Source organism: Elephas maximus, chromosome 6, assembly GCF_024166365.1.
Source record: "Elephas maximus indicus isolate mEleMax1 chromosome 6, mEleMax1 primary haplotype, whole genome shotgun sequence".
Lineage (NCBI taxonomy): Eukaryota > Metazoa > Chordata > Mammalia > Proboscidea > Elephantidae > Elephas > Elephas maximus.
This window is the reverse complement of record NC_064824.1, coordinates 68,498,343-68,519,295: the sequence shown is the minus strand read 5'-3', so window position 1 is coordinate 68,519,295 and position 20,953 is coordinate 68,498,343. Positions and strand designations below refer to the sequence as shown.

At 40.9% G+C, this 20,953-nt stretch overlaps 1 protein-coding gene across 1 annotated transcript in view; it reads right to left on the bottom strand.

Annotated features, from left to right (window-relative positions):
• The window catches only part of MYO3B (myosin IIIB), a 575,113-nt gene that overhangs the window by 363,004 nt on the left and 191,156 nt on the right, over positions 1-20,953 (bottom strand).

Below are 20,953 nucleotides of genomic sequence, written 5' to 3'. Positions count from 1 at the left end.
GAATTAATTAAAACACTAGACATTTTTTCTATTCTGTTTTAAGTAAATATTGAACACAGGATCAGTTTTTATCACTAATTTAATTTGAGGTACTCCAAACACTGGGGGGGGGGGCGGGGGGGAAGACTGGTCAGACTGAACTTTCTGGCTGAATTTCCATTACAGATAAATATTTTCGGTGGAATAAAGCTGATTAGTCTATTTATTTTAGAAATAAATAGAATTAAATATTATCCCCTCAATTAAAACCTAAAATATGAAATGTTTCATTATTTGGGGAACATGTATCTAGAGCTTACGAGGGAAGAAACCAATCATAAAGAAAACCACCCAGAGAAAGCTGAATACCTTGATTTCTAATGTCTTCTAAAGAAGCATAAAAACCTCAGAACAGGGAAGTGACTGCAGTATAATTCAGATGAACTGGAATAGAATTATGCACATAGAGAACAAAAAGCCCATTGAAAATGGCAAAAATCAGGTTGCATTTAAACTCCTCTGCGGTTAATTGGTTGAAACAGCACCGGTGTAACCACTTTCTGTTTCAGATTCAAAGCCCTTTTCGAAGGAAACAATGGTTTAATACATTTTGCTATCTGCTCTGTGTTATTAAAGATCATTTTGACACAAGGAAATTTCTAGTGAAACTGAATCTGATGACTATCCCTCCAATTACCACTGCATTTTCATTCTATTTAAGCCTTTGGCAGGGGAAGAAATTTCAACATCCGCCCTTATAAGCAATTAGTCTTGAGCTCACATTGGTGGCTTAGGATAAATATGGGATACCATTCTGCCCACTACATGAAATAAATTTCCAGTTTTCCCAAGAGTAACATGCCAGCAAATCTAAAACTTAACAGAGTTCACATAATGAAACGCACTGACAAATGAAAAAATTTCAGCCTCACCTTGAGTATCTTTTCTGGGTATTTAAGCAGAGTTCCTTAAACAATCTTCAACCATGGGTTTACATAAAGCTTTAACCTATGCAGTTTTTCACTCTAAACCACTTTCATTTCCCACACCTTCTAGTCCTGAGAAGATAATTCGGTATATTTCCCAGTCAGCCTGCTTTAGAATTGATTCCAAGGATTCTCTATCTATTGAAACTGGAGCTTTCAGCTAGAAAAACAGACAGAACCTAGATTATATCCATTCTGCTGCCTGTAGGACAATAAATGTAACCCCTGCTTGGCCTTGGGAAGAAATCAATCATTTGACTTTTATAGGTTCAGGGGCCTTTTGTCTAATCTATTATTTTTCTTACCAAAAATAAGAAGTGCACACACTTAAACACTGCGTTACTGTCCTTACATCTGTAATCTGCCCTAGAGTCCATGTATATTCATCTGTGTATGTGCCCACCAAAGGAAAGTAAATGCTAATAACCATGTTTTCTAAAGCACCTGAAAAAAAGGAACCTAAAAGGTAGTTTTATCTTCAGTAAAACAGGCGCATGGCCCCTACTCCCAGCCTCGGGAATAACGTACAAAAGCTCTTAAAATAAAACCAGTCCAAGCCCTCTGAGAGCTCCTACTGAAGATGAACATGGTGGTTTTGCACACCTTCCAGGCGCAGAAGGGGATGTGTAGGACGGGATTTCAGGAACCACTGAGTCCTACATCTAAGCCTGCCCAATGATCTGGGGCAGATGACATTAAGTCTGTCCTTCAACACCACATAAACATACCTTACTGAAGTATTTCCTCAGATATCGGGAGACAGATTTCTTAATAAGTTTCCCCATGGAATATTTTTCCCACCCCGCACACTCTTTTTTCTTTTCTTTATTTTATTATTATTATTATTACTTTCTCTCTGCTCTAGTAGCATTAACTGCTAGAGCTTCATCTGACTACTAGTAATGCTCGGTGAAAAAGGAAGAAAACCAAGAGGTCTGGGACAACCCTCAACCACCTGGTAACCAGTGTGAACACTTCAAATGAGTAAGTTCATAGGGCTGAGGCTGAAAGTGGGAGGTGCGGCAACTAATGAAAAATTCAGAGAATGTGAATGGGAACATGGGCTGAAAGTGCCTCTACTTTCCTCCTCGGCATAGGTGACCTGGAACAGTGTTCCAGGTTAGGCCTGAAAACAAGGCCCTTCTGGTACTTCAGTAATTAAAGTTCCCTGGGTACAGTTTGAGAGAGATCAGGAAACTCATACCCCGGCTTTATGAAAGTAGGCCTCTACTGGAATCTTGGGATGCAATTAAAGGTGTTCTATCTTGTTTCACAATGTTAGCATCCAGCAGGGAAGCAAGGCTGCCAACAAGGTTGCACGATCATTTGTTTTTCTGGAAACAGCATCTCTCTAGACCACAGAAGGGGTAAGAAGTGGGGTCTAATTTATAAAGGGAGACAATCAGACAAAGAACTCACAAGTGAATCTGTTGTCTCTTGAAGATTAAAAAAATGAAGATGGTGGGCAATCCACTCTCCAGAAGCAAAGGTCAAGAGGATCTTTTAGTTCTCTCAGTAATACTGAGTGGGATGAATTCAGGCTGTAGGATCAGCAAAACTGAAACTAAATGTGTATGGGAAGAATGCTAAGTAGAGTTGTGACCTATCCGACTGCACTGGAAGATTTTTAGAAGGGCACAAAGACCTTCAGAGTACAGCCTTGTTCTAAAATATTCTTTTAAACTTTTTCTCATGGGGATCCAGACCAAAATTGAATTATTATTTTACTGATAGAGGAAATAAAGATATCATTCTACCTTAGGAGCAAATACACGAAGATGTGGCTAAAATTCACACGTTACTGTATTACCAGGGTATTGGTATCATATCATTTCATTTACTCGGCAAACATTTATTGCACAGGATAATATTCAACCAAAATACACAAATTAATAAAAACTGATGGCCTTTTTCCTCAAGGGTCCACAGTCTAATTGGAAAGGCAGAAGGACAAGAGAAACATAGAAAACAGCAAAAGCTAGTGTTCGTTTATATATTTAGGATAAGAAACGAAAACACAAAAGCACAGGGTTTCGGAGGTACAGGGATTGATATTTTCTATTCTAACCCCTTCTTCTAAAATGTGAGGAAACTGAGGTAACATGCTGATAGTAAGGAGGCCAATCCCTGACTTCATCAGGAGAACCCTTCCTACTCCGCTCTGTGTCGCTAATGAGAGCACAGAGACACAACGTGCAGAATAACACTGGGGTAGAAGAAGAGAGAGATGTTCTAGCCAGGGAAGGCTTCCTGGAGCTTGTAAGAATTGAGCTAGGTTTTGAGGGAAGTTTTGGCACTAAACTGCAGGAGAAGAGGTCGAGGGCATTTCAAGGTTGGGGAACCCCATCAGTGATTCAAGAAGAAGGACTAGGCAAGCTGTGTAGACAGCTACTCAGGAGGCCACCAGAACACCCATCTTCAACTCCTAAACTGCCTCCTCTGAATATTCAGAAGCAATTATTTGCTTTACCAACTTTAACTCCGGTATATTCTTTTATTGCTGAAGACTTTGGAATTTGGTGCCCAAAACTCGTACTGCTTAAGTTTGTCAGCTCATCATTTCCATTTTACTCTTTCCAGGCAGGGATTTAATAGATGAAGATGGAATTGATTGCTGAGATCCTTAGAACTCCTGGCAGCCTCCATGTTCTTTTTAAAAGCAAAATAGATTCCTCTAACCTGATTGGGATAACAAACATGTGAAACCAAAAGCTCTGCTTATTCATTTCAGGATTGCTTAATAAACCAGGAATCGCAAATTCCAGACGCAGAGTATTTCTCCCCAGCCGGGGATTGGGTGGCTTTTACAAGACGAGGCATAAAGTGCTGAACTCTGTATAAGAAACGGATGCCCACCAGTGACAGGTGAGTTTGGGAGGTGAGTTGGGTCAAACACTAGACATGTAAGACATTCCACTGGAAAAAAAAAAAGGTACTTTCCTGGTCAGAGAAGTTTGGGAAATATTGGTCATTCTCCAAACCAAGTAAGCTTGGAGTTTTATAATGCATATGAGCATATTAAAGTTTCTTAGAAGCACTGGGGTAAAGAAAACAGTTCAATTTTGTTTAAGTCCATGTTTCCAAACTTACTTGACCACAGACCCTTCTTTTTTGTGTTACGGGACCAGCGCTCCTACAAATGGCATCCTTGAGAGCTCTGTTGTAAGAAAGCAGTACTATGTTTTCAGAATGGGTAGCAGAGTTCTCCTCTCAGCCAATGTTGTCAGCACATCTGAGACACCTACCTGTAGGCTGTTGTTTCAGAGGTAGACACAGTGTCCCCAACTGGGGAACTATATTCCCTGATCTCAATTCTGGAGTCCCTGAGTGGTGCAAACAGTTAACACATTCAGCTGCTAACTAAAGGGCTGGAGGATTATGTGTACCCAGAGGTGCCTCAGAAGAAAGGCTTGGCAATCTACTTCCAAAAAAAATCAGCTGATGAAAACCCTATGAGCAGAGTTCTACTCTGACACACAAGGGGTTACACACACTCAACAGCAACTGGTTGGATCTCGAAGTCTTTTCCTTTGGAAAAAATAAATCGAGTAAGTACTAAATTAAGGGATATGACTTTTTTTCCAAAGTTGTAGGTAATTCATTCTTTCATTTCCAGATTTTTAAAATCATTTTTTAAAATCTGGATTAAGGTGTGGTTGTCTCTGTACTAAGAGAAAAAACCAAAGAGTAAAAAAATTTAAATAACCAAGAGATGTATGTTAAAGACTCTGAATTTACCAAGCAATGGTGGGTGGTTTGAATATGATTGAAAAGTACACCAGAAGAATAAAAGGAAACAAATTCCAGCCTGAAGGAAGTCAATCCATTACTTAATTTGAAATTCTAGTACTTTCCATCATGCTTTTCTTGGCTGAAGATTAATTCTCAGAATTCATTAGTGTCACCACATTAGACACAGGTTGTTGCAGCCATTTGCTGCAATCTCCCTGCCTGGCTTCCGCCAGAAGCAGGCAAAAAAGAGACATTTCTTAGCAAGAAGCAAGGTCAGGCTTCTGCGTTGGGCTCTCTGGAGCTGGCAGCTCCTGCATACTCTCTGTTTCCCATATGATAACGCTGTCAAGACACAGCCATTTCATAACCAAAAAAATCAGATGCCTGCAAGGGGGAGGTATTTATCAAAAGTCATGGACAAATATTTACCAATGAATAAAACACACTTGGAAAAAAGCAGCTGAAAAGGCAAAAACTCAAAATACTGGTGAATTTGCTGAGAAAAGCATGAGGGTGAACAATCTTATCCTACACATTGAGACAAAACTAGATCAAAACTCAGGATCTGTATCTGTCATCACTTTTTTTTTAAGTATTCAGCCTTTTATACGTTCTGCTGTTTTCTTGTGGGCTTGCTACATGGATTTTTAAGTGCTCTTGTTGGTAGAGACTAAACGTTTTTGATCTCGGCAAACATTTCCCTGTCCCGTGATGCACTGAGCTGCCCTGCGGTTCCTATCATCATCTAACAGAAGTCTGACTGACAAAGAGGCCTCTACATCAAGAGGAGAAAATCCTCCAGAGAATGAACTAATTATAAGTTCAATACTGGAGACCATGAAGCTCTATCCTGGAAGGAAATTTCCACCCTGGAAGACAGGAATATGACATACACAGGCATTTTCCCCCAAGATGACTAATGCCTCAAAAGAAGGCAGACTGAGAAACTTGACATTGCATATGCTGTTTTAAATGTGAAACATCATCTCCCCATTGGATGGGATACTTAACTGCATTTCAGTATTTATGAAGTTACTTTCAATGGTGTTTTAAAATCTCACTGGTAAGAACAGAAATTGTATGCTAACATCACACCTGGGGTGGGGAAGTAGGTTATTAACCCAAAACAAGTAAGTATGAACCAGGGGCACATTTCTCAGTGAGGCAGGTCTACAGTTATCAATTAGAAAACAGTGTTTGCCAAAAGAAAAAAGGCCATGAGAAGATAGGATGTAGGGTTTTAGGACAGGAAGCTCAGTCTCCTTTAGAAGTGGGTCATGGGAGGAGATTCTGTGTGGCAAAGTCAGCAAGAGACTGCATGGCTACAGGACATGCCATCTTGTCTGAGATCCGGGGGAGCGGGGGCGGGGGGAGACCCAGATGCACAGCTAGAAATATAAGCGGGTCAGTCTGATCTTTAGACAAAGCTGTCAGCATTGAAGGTCCCGAGTAAGATCAGGTAAGCCCAGGTAAACAACAGAAAGGGAAGAATATTGCATTTCCTGGAGTTTGAGGCTGAGGAGGAAACTTGGGCATAGAAAAGAATCAAATTTTCTCATCCAGAGAAGACTCAAAGAAGGTGAAGAAGCTGACTAGAGAAAAAGTACAGGATGGTTTAAAGCAAAAAGATAAAACCTAAGAGCAAAAAGGACAGGCTCTCCCCTCTGCAGTTAAGGAATATGCATTATCTATTACTGGAACGAGAGAGAGTCCCTGTGCAAACCAAAGCTCCGGACTGAGGGGCCCTGCTAAGGCAGGGAGCAGCAACCTGTAACCCTGTAACCCCAAAATGACCCAAGCGAAACCTGTAAACGCAGATACAATTTCACATTACCCTTACATCTCTGATCCCTTGGTCATTTGTACATAGAAAAGGATTAAGTGGTTGTGTCCTTAGGGAAGGTGACATGGTAGCAAAAGCCTGTCCATTCTAGATCCTCATGCCCTTCTTGTTTGAGGGACAAACCAGTGGCCACAGCTGGGAAGGGTAGAGGGAAGAAGCAGAGAGTCTTGTCAGGGAAAATAGGCAGAATCAGTCTTGGAAAAACGGAGGAGGGAGCTATATAAAAATGCTAAGCAAATGGGGTAAAATAAGGAGGAAGAGGACTGTCATGGATTTAATTGTATCCCCCCAAAATACGTGTCAACTTGCTTAGGCCATGATTCCCAGTATTGTGTGATTGTCCATCATGTCATTTGATGAGATTTTCCTATGTGTTGTAACTCCTATCCCTACGATGTTAATAAGATGGATCAGTGACAGTTATACTGATGAGACCTACAAAATTACATAGTGTTTTAAGCACATCTCTTTTGAGATATAAAAGAGAAGTGAGCAGAGAGACATGGGGACCTCATACCACCAAGAAAGCAGCGCCTGGAGCAGAGCACCTCCTTTGGACCTGAGGTTCCTGCATTGAGATGCTCCCAGGCCAAGAGAAGACTGACCACATGGACCTTCCTCCAGAGCTGACACAGAGAGAAAGCCTTCCCCTGGAGCTAGCCCCCTGAATTTGGACTTCTAGCCTACTGGACTGTGAGAGAATAAATTTATCTTTGTTAAAACCATCCACTTGTGGTATTTCTGTTATAGCAGCACTAGATAACGAAGAAAAAGACCAAGGAGAACCAGGCCAGAATCATGGAGCAAGTCAAGATGGGGCACAGGTTCCGTGAAACCAGAAATGCGTCCAAGGAGAAGACAACTGAGGGCAAGCTGGCTGAACTGGCTATTTTGTTGTTATAATTGCTACTGATACTTCCCCCTTCTTTGGCAGCTGTGCTTGCACAGTGCCATTTGACAGTTGCAGAAGACTGAAGATAAGCGTGCCCTTAGCTGGACATGGCAGCAGCCAAGGCAGGTCCCAATTCCTGGGTTGCAGGGGAAGCAAATACGAAGCTGTGGTATCCTAGGATTGTAACTTGTGGTCCCAAAGTCATCACCTTCTCGCTTCTCCTTATTTTCTTTGTAGGCACTTCTTCAGTTGAGTTTTTATGCACCTTACAATTAAACAGATATTTCTCCAGGCAACTCCAGCCATGTGGTACAGTCAGGGCCCCAGAAAAAAATGAGTCATTCCTTCATCACACAGTCCTAGCAACTAGCTCATAGACTGTCAGTCTCTGGTTAAATCCTACCCTCTGGTTCAAAGGGTGGTAAAGCTGTGATCAGAATCCTGTGATTTCTGGGTCTTCCAGGCTACACTGTTATCTCCCCTGCAGCATCCAAGTCACTGCCTCTTGGGCCTCTGGGAAGGCTGGTGCTGGCCACAGGTCAGCCCTATTCTTAGCCAGCAAACTTGGGTCCTGGCTTCCTTTAGAAGCCTTTGCTTTAGGTGGAAATTCAGGAAGTAATTGCTTGAGGCAGCCCAAATAATGAGGAGGAATCCAAGAGGGAAATGATGAATGAATTCGAAAGGAAGTGGTTATGAAAATGTGGGTAAGTTAGGGCAAAATAATATAGAAGTTGACAAATTTATTTTTTAAAGATATTTTTGTTTTGTAGAAACAATTCAACACCCTGAAAACAGTCTGTTGATTGGGACCTCCAGCCAACATGGTGCCACAGACAGAAGTACCATGCTGTCCCTCCACTGCAAAGACATAAAAAACTAAGCAAAACATCAGTCCTGGAACCCGAAGTGTCAAACAAAGAGATAAAGAACTCAGCCAGATGGAGTAAGAAACTGACAGGACACAGAGAGCAAGGAAAGATACATGCGGAGGTTCCCTATCAACTAACTGCAGCACGGATTCGCCATTTTGGACTCCTGTTGGAGACTGGCAGGCAGGGAGCATGGGAAAGCAGCTTCATAGAGCTCCCAGCAGCAGAGAGAGCACCCACTAACCAGTGATACACACTTTCCCACCCCCCATCGTCTCCCCACTGCTCTACCTCCACGTTTCCTGGCTGGCAGTGGTGGTTCAGCCAGCCAGGAAGTGTACCGTCTGTGCTGCTTGGATTCGCCCCACCCACATCAGAGATCGGTGGACAGGGAGTATGGGAAAGCAGCTTCACAAAGTTCCCAGCAGGAGACACAGCACCCGGTAACCGGTGATATATGCTTTCCTAATCCCTACCTTCTCCCCACCAACTCCCACCCTTTTCTGCTTCCCCCCAGCTGCAGTCTCTTGGGCAGGAGGGAACTGCTTCACTCCCAGGTCACTTGGATTCACCCCACACACTGAGTGCCATTTTGCTATTGCTGACGTTGCTTTTTTCCGTTCCTTTTGGTTTCCTCCATGCCTCCCACCACCTCCCCCTCCTTTCTGTCAAACACCTGGCTCCGTATGCCGTCTTTGCTTCCTCTTGAAAGGCTGTGAAGCAACGCTTGACCGGGGAACCACTCCCCTGGCCCGCAACACCACACTGGTGGGATCCATGAGGTTTTTTTTCTTTTTGTTTTGCTTTGTTCTGTGGTTTGTTTGTTTTCTTTTTCTTTTCGTGGTTTGGAAGGCCCTTCTAGCCAGGCTACACTGTGTGCCTTTGGAGCCACTCCCCCAATCTGCGCAGCCACGTAGGTGGGATCCTGGGGTGTTTCTTTTTCTTTCTATCTTCTTATCTGTCTTTCTTAATTTCTCAGTTCTTGTCTCTCTATACTAACCTTCTTTTCCTGTCTCCTGAATATCTGGCTCTGTGTGACACCTACACCCACTCTAGCCACGCTATACTGCGCAGCCTGGAAGCCATTTCCCCAGTTTTTGCAGCTGTACCAGTGGGACCCTTGGGGGGTTTTCTTTTCTTTTTTTTTCTTTCCAAGTTGTTATCTAGTTTTTTTTTTTTTTTCATTTTCCCTTTTTTCTCCATTTCTCAGTTTCTCATCTCTCTACTCCAATGGGAAGCCCTCTTAGCACTCTTTTTTTTATTTCTTTGTTTTTAGCTCCTGTTTCTCTCTCCTCTTCACCATATCCATATTAGCTCACACATCACAATCTACTCCCTCCCTCCTGCCTACATCCACCGTGCACTGAACATCACACCCACGAACAGCACAGGGATGGCCTACCAGAACCTTCCCAGCACTGATTCCTAGCCAGCCCTGTACACCCTAGTACATACCACAAACAACCCATCCCAGCCCCTCCCCATCAGCTGGACCTGCCCTGATGCACCATAGCTGAGCGACTGGCCCTGCCTATCGGACAAGGAGGTAGAAAGTATCATGACCACAGACAAGTAAACAACAAAGAATGCACAGTCCACCTGCTCAGACATAACCAAATAAAACAAAAAAAGCAGGATGAAACCAACAGATCTACAATCAATACATAAAGAAAATAACTACTGAATGTCCCAAAGACAGCAGACAATATCAAAACAGTAAAAAAAAAAAAAAGAAGCAAGACAGGATGGAAGACAGGAACAGCGAAATAAAACACCAAACAACTTTCCAGTAAAAGAAAAGAAACTAGAGCTACCTGATAGGGAATTCAAATCTCTCATATTCAGAGCAATCCAAGAGTTGAAGCAAAAAGCAGACAAAAATGAGCAAAAAAAAAAAAAAGACAAATTTATGGAAAAGGCAGATAAATTCATGGGAAATACAGACAAAAAATGGAAGAATTCAGGAAAATAATACAGGATCAAAATGTCAAAATAAATTCACAACTAGAAATCATGCAAAAACAATTAGAAATCCAAAAGATAAACACCACGATTTCAGAAATGGACAGTGTCATAGAAGGGCTGAGGAGTGGGTTTGAAACAATGGAGGACAGGGACAGCGAAATTGAAGACAAACACTTGGCTACAACTCTGAGAAAAAATTAGAAAAAAGAATGAAGAAACCCTGAGGATTACGTTGGATACAATCAAAAGCAAAAACTTGTGAGTGAACAGAGTTCCAGAACAAGGGGAGAAAATGGAAAACACAGAAAGGATCACTGAGGAATTGCTGACAGAAAACTTCCCTAATATCATGAACAATGAAAAGCTGACCATCCAAGAAGCTCAACGAACCCCATATAGGATAGACTCCCCCCCAAAAAACCAAGGAATATCATAATCATACTCACTAAAACCAGACAAAGAAAAAATTCTGAGAGCATCTAGAGAAAAACAAAAAGTCACATACAGAAAAGAAACAATAAGACTAAGCTCTGATTAATTGACAGAAACCATGCAGGCAAGAAGGCAATGGGATGACATATATAAAACCTTGAAAGAAAAAAATTGCCAACCAAGAATAACATATCCTGCAAAACTCTCATTCAAATATGACGGTGAAATTAAGACATTTCCAAATAAACAGAAGTTAAGGGAATATGTTAAAACCAAATCAAACTTACAAAAATTATTAAAGGGAATCCTTTGGTCTGAGAACAAACAACAGCAGACCACAGCCTGAATCTAGGATGCAAGACTGTACCAGCCAGATACCAACCTAGGAAATAAACTCTCAAGGACTATCCAAAACCAAAGAAATTACAAGAGGGAAAAAGAGAGGTTAATCTGTAAATGACAACAACATCAGAACAATAAAAGAGGGAATAAATGGTATAGGTACAGAACTTTCTAATGGAGAGGAAGGCAAGGCAATACCAAGTAATAAGACTGTTCAAACCTAGGAAGATAAGGGTAAATTTCAAGGTAACCACAAAGAAAGTTAACAAACTAAAAAAGAAAAACATAAATTCTCAATAAAAACAAAATCTACAAAAACAAAAGAAATGAAAACAAATCCACAAACAAAAGGAATTCAGCACAGGAGCATAAGAGGAACAAAGAAAATGTCAGCAACCAAAGCAAAAGCACTACACAATGACAGCAATAAACTCACGCTTATCCATAATTGCACTGAGTGTAAATGGCCTAAATGCTCCCATAAAGAAACAGACAGTGACAGAATGGATAAAAAAACAGGATCCATCAATATGCTATCTATAAGAGACACACCTTAGAAACAAAGATGTAAATTTATTAAAAATCAAAGGATAGAAAAAAATACATCGAGCAAAAAAAAAAAAAAAAAGCAGGAGTGGCAATACTAATCTCAGATAAAATAGACTTTAAAACAAAATCCACCATAAAAGACAAAGAAGGGCACTATATAATGGTTAAAAAGACAATCCATCACGAAGACTTAACCATAATAAACATCTATGCACCCAATGACAGAGCTCCAAAATATATAAAACAAACTCTAACAGCACTGAAAAGAAAAATTGATAGTTCCACAATGACAGCAGGAGACTTCAACACACTATTCTCAGTAAAGGACAGAACACCTAGAAAGAAACTCAGCAAAGATACAAGAGAGCTAAAGGGCACAATCAGCCAACTTGAACTCATAGACATATATAGAACACTCCACCCAATGACCACAAAGTACACATTCTTTTCCAACGCAAATGGAACATTCTCCAGAAAAAAACCATATCTTAGGCCACAGAGCAACCCTCAACAATATCCAAAATATTAAAATAATACAAAGTATCTTCTCTGACCACAATGCTATCAAAGTAGAAATTAACAACAGGAAGAGCAAGGGAAAAAATCAATTACATGGAAACTGAATAACACCCAGCTTAAAAACCACTGGGTAATAGAAGAAATCAGAGATGGAGTCAAAAAATTCCTTGAATCAAATGAGAATGAAAACAACTCATACCAAAACCTTTGGGACACAGCAAAGGTAGTGCTTAGAGGTCATTTTATAGTAACAGGTGCACACATCAAAAAAGAAGAAAGGGACTGCCTTTGTCATCAGAGCTGCTGTAACAGAAATACCACAACTGGATGGCTTTGACAAAGAGAAGTGTATTCTCTCACAGTCCAGTAGGCTAGAAGTCCGAATTCAGGGTGCTGGCTCCAGGGGAAGGGTCTCTCTTTCTGTTGGCTCTGAAGGAAGGTCCGTGTGATGCATCAGTCTTCCCTTGGTCTGGAAGCATCTCAGGGTAGGAACCTCAGGTTCAAAGGATGCACTCTGCTCCCAGGACTGCTTTCTTGGTGGTATGAGGTCCCCAATTCTCTCCTTGCTTCCCTTTCCTTTTATCTCTTGAGAGATAAAAGGTGGTGCAGGCCACATCCAGGGAAACTTCCTTTACATTGAATCAGGGATGCGACCTAATAAGGGTGTTATAATCCCACCCTAATCCTCTTTAACATAAAATTGCAGTCACAAAATGGAGGAGAACCACAGAATACCAGGAATCATGGCCTAACCAAGTTAGTACATACATTTTTGGGGGACATAATCACAACTTGAACAAATAGAAAGAGAACAGCAAAAGAAACCCACAGCCACCAGAAGAAAGGAAATAATAAAGATCAGAGCAGAAATAAATGAAATAGAGAAGAGAAAAACAATAGAAAGAAGCAACAAAACCAAAAGTTGGTAGTTTGAAAGGATCAACAACATCGACAAACCACTGGCCAAACCGTCAAATACACAAGAGGACACAAATAACCCAAATAAGAAATGAAATGGAGGACATTACAACAGACCCAACTGAAATAAAAAGAATCATAGCAGAGTATTATGAAAAGCTATACTCCAACAAATTTGAAAACCTAGAGGAAATGGACAAATTTCTAGACACACACTACCTACCCAAACTAACACAAAATGATGTTGAAAATCTGAACAGACCCTTAACAAGAGAAGAGATCGAAAAGGTAACTAAAAAAAAAAAAAACTCCCAACAACAACAACAAAAAAACCCGGCCCAGATGGCTTCACTAGAGAATTCTACCAAACATCCAGAGAAGAGATTATGCCAGTAGTACTCAAACCATTTCAGAACCTAGAAAAGGAAGCAGTACTGCCAAATTCATTCTATGGAGCCACCATAACTCTGATACCAAAACCAGGCAAAAATGCCACAAAAAAGAAAATTACAGACCAATATCTCTCATGAATACAGATGCAAAAATTCTCAACAAAATTCTAGCCAATAGAATTAAGCATCGTATCAAAGAAATCATATACCACAATCAAGTAGGATTCATATGAGGTATGCAACGATGGTTCGACATTAGAAAATCAATCAACATAATCCACTACATAAATAAAAGGAAAGAAAAGAATCATATGATCATCTCAATCGACACAGGAAAGGCATTCCACAAAGCCCAACACCCATTCCTGATTTTAAAAACTCTCAATAAAATAGGTACAGAAGGGAAATTCCTCAATATAATAAAGGCCATCTATGCAAAACCAACAGCCAACATCATCCTTATCAGAGAGAGGCTGAAAACATTTCCCTTGAGAACAGGAACAAGACAAGGATGCCCTTTATCACCACTCCTATTCAACATTGTGCTAGAAGTTCTAGCTAGAGTAATAAGGCAAGAAAAAGAAATAAAGGCCATTCAAATTGGTAATGAAGAAGTTAAACTGTTCCTATTTACAGATGATATGATACTATACATAGGAAATGCAAAAGACACCATGAGAAAACTACTGGAACTGATAGAAAGAGTCAGCAGAGGAGCAGGATACATGATAAACATACAAAAATCAGTTCGATTCCTATATACTGATAAAGAGAACTATGAAAAGGAAGTAATGAAAACAATACCATTTATAATAGCCCGTCAAAAAAAAAAAAAAAGCTTAGGAATAAATCTAACCAGAAATGTAAATGACCTATACAAAGAAAACTACAAAACACTACTGCAAAAAACCAAAAGAGATCTACATAAATGGAAAAACATACCATGCTCATGGATAGGTAGACTCGACGTTGTGAAAATGACAGTTCTACCCAAAGCGATTTACAAATAGAATCCAATCCCGATCCAAATACCAACAACATTCTTTAAAAAGATGTAAACATTTATCATTAACTTTATATGGAAAGGGAAGAACCCCCAGATAAGTAAAGCACTATTGAAGAAGAATAAAGTAGGAGGACTCACACTACCTGACCTTAGAACCTACTATACAGCTACGGTAGTCAAGACAGCCTGGTACTCGTACAATGACAGATACATTGACCAGTGGAACAAAACTGAGAACCCCAGATATAAATCCATCCATCTGTGGTCACTTGATCTTTGACAAGGGCCCAAAGTCCAAAAATGGGGAAAAGATGGTCTTTTTAACAAGTGGTCCTGCCAAAACTGGATGTCCATGTGCAAAATAACGAAACAGGACCCATACCTCACACCATACACAAAAACTAACTCAAAATGGATCAAAGACCTAAATATAAAGCCAAAAACTATGAAGTTCATAGAAGAAAAAATAGGATCAATGCTAAAGGCCCTAATACACGGCATTCACGAGATACAAACCACAACCAACAACACACAAACTGTAGAAGATAAGCTAGATAACTGGGATCTTCTAAAAATTAAACACTAAAAAAAAAAAAACACTTAGGCTCATCAAAAGACTTCACCAAAAGAGTAAAAAGAGAACCTACAGACTGGGGAAAAAAATCTGGCTATTAAAAATCAGACAAAGGTCTAATCTCTAAAATTTACAAGAAAATCCAACACCTCTACAACAAAAAGATAATCTAATTAAAAATGGGCAAAAGAAATGAACAGACACTTCACCAAAGAAGATATTCAAGCAGCCAGCACACACATGAGGAAATGCTCACGATCACTGGCCGTTAGACAAGTGCAAAGCAAAACCACAATGAGGGACCATCTCACCTCAGCATTACTAGCACTAATCAGGAAATAACAAATGTTGTCAAGGCTGCGGGGAGATCAGAACTCTTAGGCACTGCTGGTGGGAATGTAAAATCATACAACCATCTTGGAAAACAATATGGTGCTTCCTTACAAAGCTACAAATAGAAATACCATACGATCCAGCAATCCCACTCTTAGGAATAGATCCTAGAGAAACAGTTGTCACAAGAATAGACATATGCACACCCATGTTCACTGCAGCATTGTTCACAATAGCAAAATGATGGAAACAACCTAGATGCCCATCAACAGATGAATGGATAATCAAACTAAGGTGCATACACGCAATGGAGTGTTACGCAAAGATAAAGAACAATGATAAATCTGTGAAGCATCTCATAACGTCGATGAATCTGCAGGACATTATGTTGAGTGAAATAAGTCAATCACAAAAGGACAAATATTGTATGAGGCCATTACTGTAAAAACTCATGAGAAGGTTTACATACAAAAAGAAACAATCTTTGATGGTTACAAGGGAGAGGAAGGATGAGGATGGAAAAACACTAAATAGACAGTGAGTGGTAACTTTGGTGAGGGATACACAATACTGGGGAAGCCAGCACAATTTGTATAAGGCAACATCATGGAAGCTCCATAGACACATCCAAACTCCCTGAGGGAGCGAATTGCTCAGCTGAGGGCTGTGGGGACCATGGTCTTGGGAACATCTAGCTCAGTTGGCATAACACAACTTATAAAGAAAATGTTCTACATTCTACTTTGGTGAGCAGCATCTGGGGTCTTAAAAGCCTGTGAATGGCCACCTAGGATACTCTACTGGTCTCACCCCTTTGGGACCAAGGAAGAATAAAGAAAACTAAAGACACAAGGGAAAGATTAGTCCAAAGGACTTATAGACCACATTTACCATGGCCTCCACCAGGCTGCATCCAGTACAACCAGATGGTGCCTGGCTACCACCACTGACTGCTCTGACAGGGATCACAATAGAGGGTCCTGGACAGAGTTGGAGAAAATGTAGAACAAAACTGTAACTCAGAAAGAAAGAAAGACCAGACTTGCTGGCCTGACAGAGACCGGAGAAACCCTGAGAATATGGACCCAAACACCCTTTCAGCTCAGTAACGAAGTCACTCCTGAGGTTCACCCTTCAGGCAAAGATTGGACAGGCACATAAAACAAAACAAGACTAAAGGGGCACACCAGCCCAGGGGCAGGAACTAGGAGACAGGAGAGAACAGGAAAGCTGGTAATAGGGAACCCAAGGTTAAGAAGGAAGAGTGTTGACATGTCGTGGGGCTGTTAATCAATGTCATAGAACAATGTATGTACTGTTTAATGAAAAACTAGTTTGTTCTATAAACCTTCATCTAAAGTACAATAAAAAAAATTTTTTTAAAGTTGATTTATTTAGATACCAACAATACTCATAATCTCCAAAGCCACCATTCCCCAAACATGACACATGTAGGCATTCATTTAAAAATGTTCTGTACTTTGGATTGGGGCAGTACTACGTAAAGGTTAAGAGCCAGGAACTGGAATCAAATCCTAACTCTCTCTTACAGATGTGTGACGATATTACTTAAATTCACTGGGCCTCAGTTTCTTCATCTGTAAAACACTAATAAGGGTAAATGAGAAGATACACATAGAGTGCCTGGTACAGAGTGAGTACCCGATAAATGCCAGCTACATTGTTCTAGGTGCTGTATATGCCATAAGTCAGTCCACTGAAAAAAGATGCACATGGCATAACCAACGACAAAGCAAATGTCAATGTGCAACAGTTCCTTGAGTCAGACTTGAATAATACTGTGCCAATCAATTAGCTCTCAAGGTTATTCTTAAGACTAAAGACAAAATACCTTTTTGGTATTAGGTCTCCTGATCAGAACTTTCAAAGTAAACTTTGAAGGGGAAAAAAAAAAAAAAAAACCGTTCAGGGTCTGACAATTCAGCAAAAGCAAAGAACTTTGGCATTTTCAAGTTCAAGCCTTGGCCACTCCTGTTTTGAATGTCTAACTTATTTGATTAAAAAATCAATTTCCATTTTGACAGTCATGGTCTGCTTCTTAGTCCAGGCTTAAATGCCTAGGGTCTTAAATTCTAATCCTTCCCTTGACCCTACTTGCTACCCTGCCCTGAATTAAATCACAATTTTCATTTGTATGCATTTTCTCCTACCAGGGGAAGTGACAGGCAGTACTCAGCCATCACATATGAGAAAAGAACAACCCAGTTCCACAGTATATGACCATTACATGCTTAGGACTACCCCAGGACCCATGTAGGGGCTAGGAGGGATGCAAAACAAATATTGTTGTTGTTAGCTGCCCTTGAGTCAGCTCTGACTCATGGCGACCTTATGTATAACAGAACAAAATGTTGTCCAGACCAGCACTATCTTCACGATCATTGGTATCTTTGAGTCCATTACTGTGGCTATCGTGTAGTAGCCACAATAACGGACTAACTAACCTAGGGGGCTCATCTTACAGCTCTATATCAGACAATATTCTGTTGTGATGAAGTCTTTGTTGGTTGATTTTTAGAGGTGGGTTGCCAGACCTTTCTTCCTAGTCTTTCTTAGTCTGGAAAAAGATGCCTGAGGGGAGACCTCTGCAGTCATGGAAGTCAGAAGCAAGTAGCAGAATAGAGGTGAACAGGATATTTCAAAGGGCAGGTTGAGGAGACAAAATAAAGCATTAAAATGAAATGTGCAAAGACCCGAAGTTATAAAACCAAAAGGGAAGAACATGCTTGACATTTCTCAAAATGAAAGAACCAAAGAAAAAATTAAAGCCTCGAATTGCAATACCAAGTGATTCAATGGTCAAAATATTGAACGACATGGGAAACATCAAAAGAAGATGGCAGTAGGGCCAAGATGGCAGAATAGACAGACACTTCCGGCGAGCCCTCTTACAACAAAGACCAAAAAAAAACAAGTGAAATGAGTATATTTATGACAAGCTAGGGGCCCTGAACATCAAAGGCAAAGTCAGAAAATGAACTGAGCAGCAGAGGGAGGAAGAGACAGTTAAGAAGCAGAGAGGAGTTACCAGACCTGAGTTGCCGGGAGCCCTCAGGTACCCATTCCTGGGAGCAGCTGTGGCAGGCTGGTACTAGCATTTGGCCGCAGTTTCCTCAAGGAGAAGCAGCCAGCCACACAGCCTACTCATACCTCCAGAACCAGAGAAGAACAGCACTCTCAGGAAAAGCTAAGTACTTGGGTATATTTTACTGTGCCCCTGCCCCCAAGCAGGCTTCAGCAGCTGTTGATTTCCCTGGGCCTGAGGTAGGCCCTCTTAAGCACCTACAGCCATCCTCCTGGCCTTGGGGAAGGAATAAATTTGCAATTGGGGGAAAAGATAATTTGCCAGCTCCACTAACTGGGGGAGCTCAGGACAGAAGCCGCTCCTGTCCAGGCATAAACGGTCTGTGGACTTTGAGTACCTTCCCCCCTGCATGGACCTGTGTGGGCCTATCTCAGGAGAATAGGTCCTTGTTGGCAGACTACAACTGTTTCAGCTGTGTGGTGGAGAGGTGGGTATTTGATGTTTGACACCCCTTTGCCTATTAAACAGGGTCCTCACCTACCCACATCAGGGGCCTAAGGACTGGTGGCTCCACTCAGGTCACCCAGCCACTCATGACAGGGGTCTAAGGATAACTGGTACCTCGCAGTCCTTACAACCAAAGACATTAGGTGCCCATGGTCCATCTACAGAGCCCACCCACCTATACGCTCTAGGGAAGAGAGACACGCTTTCCTCAGAGACACCTGGGGGATGATTCTCAGGCCCCTGCCTTGTTCAGAGTGTGACCCCCTGCTGCAACCAGATACCGGTACCTACATCAATCACCCCTGCCCCGCTAAGACTGTAGGACAGAGCCTGTAACACACACTTGATGATCAGCTACCTGGACACCTGAGCTGAATTCATACAAGAAAAGTAAATGGACTCCTAGACTGATATAACTGATAACAGCTCTAGCCATCTGGGGACAGGACATCAGAGCTCCAAAGGCAAAAATAATCAATCTAGCTCACTCAAGCCACCCATCTGGGCATATCAAAACAAAACAAAGCAAGAAGCTACGATACAGTAAGCAAACATAAACTAATATAATAACTTATAGATGGCTTGGAGACAACGGTCAATATCAAGTCACAAAAGAAGATGGCAGGAATACACAGAGTCACTGTACCAAAAAGAACTGGTTGACGTTCAACCATTTCAAGTGTTAGTGTATGATCAAGCATGGATGGTACTGAAGGAAGAAGTCCAAGCTGCACAGAAGGCATTGGCAAAAAACAAGGCTTCAGAAATTTCCAGAATACGGATTGAGATGTTTCAACAAATGAATGCAATGCTAGACATGCTCACTAGTCTACACCAAGAAATTTGGAAGACAGCTACTTGGCCAACTGACTACAAGAGATCCATATTTGTACACGTTCAAAAGAAACATGATCTAACAGAATGTGGAAATTATTAAATAATATCACTAATATCACACAAGTAAAATTTTGCTGAAGATAATTCAAAAACAGTTACAGTGGCACATCAACAAGTAACGGCCAGAAATTCAAACCAGATTCAGAAAAGGACATGGAATGAGGGATATCATTGCTGATGTCAAATGGATCTTGGCTGAAAGCAGAGAATACCAGAAAGATGTTCACCTGTGTTTTATTAACTACGCAAAGGCATTTGACTGTGTGGATCATAACAAATTATGGATAACATTGCAAAGAAAGTGAATGCCGGAACCCTTAATTGTGCTCATGTGGAATCTGTACATAGACCAAGAGGCAGCATTCGAACAGAACAAGGGGATGGTGTGTGGTTTAAAATCAGGAAAGGTGTGCACCAGGATTGTATCCTTTCACCATACTTTTTCAATCTGCACACTGAGCAAACAATTCCAGAAGCTGGACTACAGGAAAAAGAATGCAGCATCAGAACTGGAGGAATACTCATTAACAACCTGCAATATGCAGATAACACAACCTTGCTTGCTGAAAGCGAACAGGACTTGAAGCACTCATTGATGATGATCAAAAACTACAGCCTTCAGTATGGATTACACCTCAACATAAAGAAAAAAGTCTTTAACTGGACCAATAAGCAACATCATGATAAACGGAGAAAAGACTGCAGTTGCCAGGGATTTCATTTTACTTAGATCAAAAATCAATGCCCATGGAAGCAGCAGTCAAAAAATCAAACAATGTATTGCAAAAGACATCTTTAAACTGTTGAAAAGCAAAGACGTCACTTTGAGAACTAAGGTGCACCTGACCCAAGCCATGGCATTTTCAACTGCCTCATATGCATGCAAAAGCTGGACAATGAATAAGGAAGACCAAAGAAGAGTTGATGCCTTTGAATTATGGTGTTGGCAAAGAATATTGAATATACTGTGGACTGCCAGAAGAATGAACAAATCTGTCTTGGAAGAAGTATAGCCAGAATGTTTCTGAGAAGAGAGGATGGCGAGACTTTATTTATACACTTTGGACATGTTATCAGGAGGGACTAGTCCTTGGAGAAGGATATCATGCTTGGTAAAGTAGAGGGTGAGCGAAAAAGAGGAAGACCCTTAACAAGAGAGATTGATACAATGG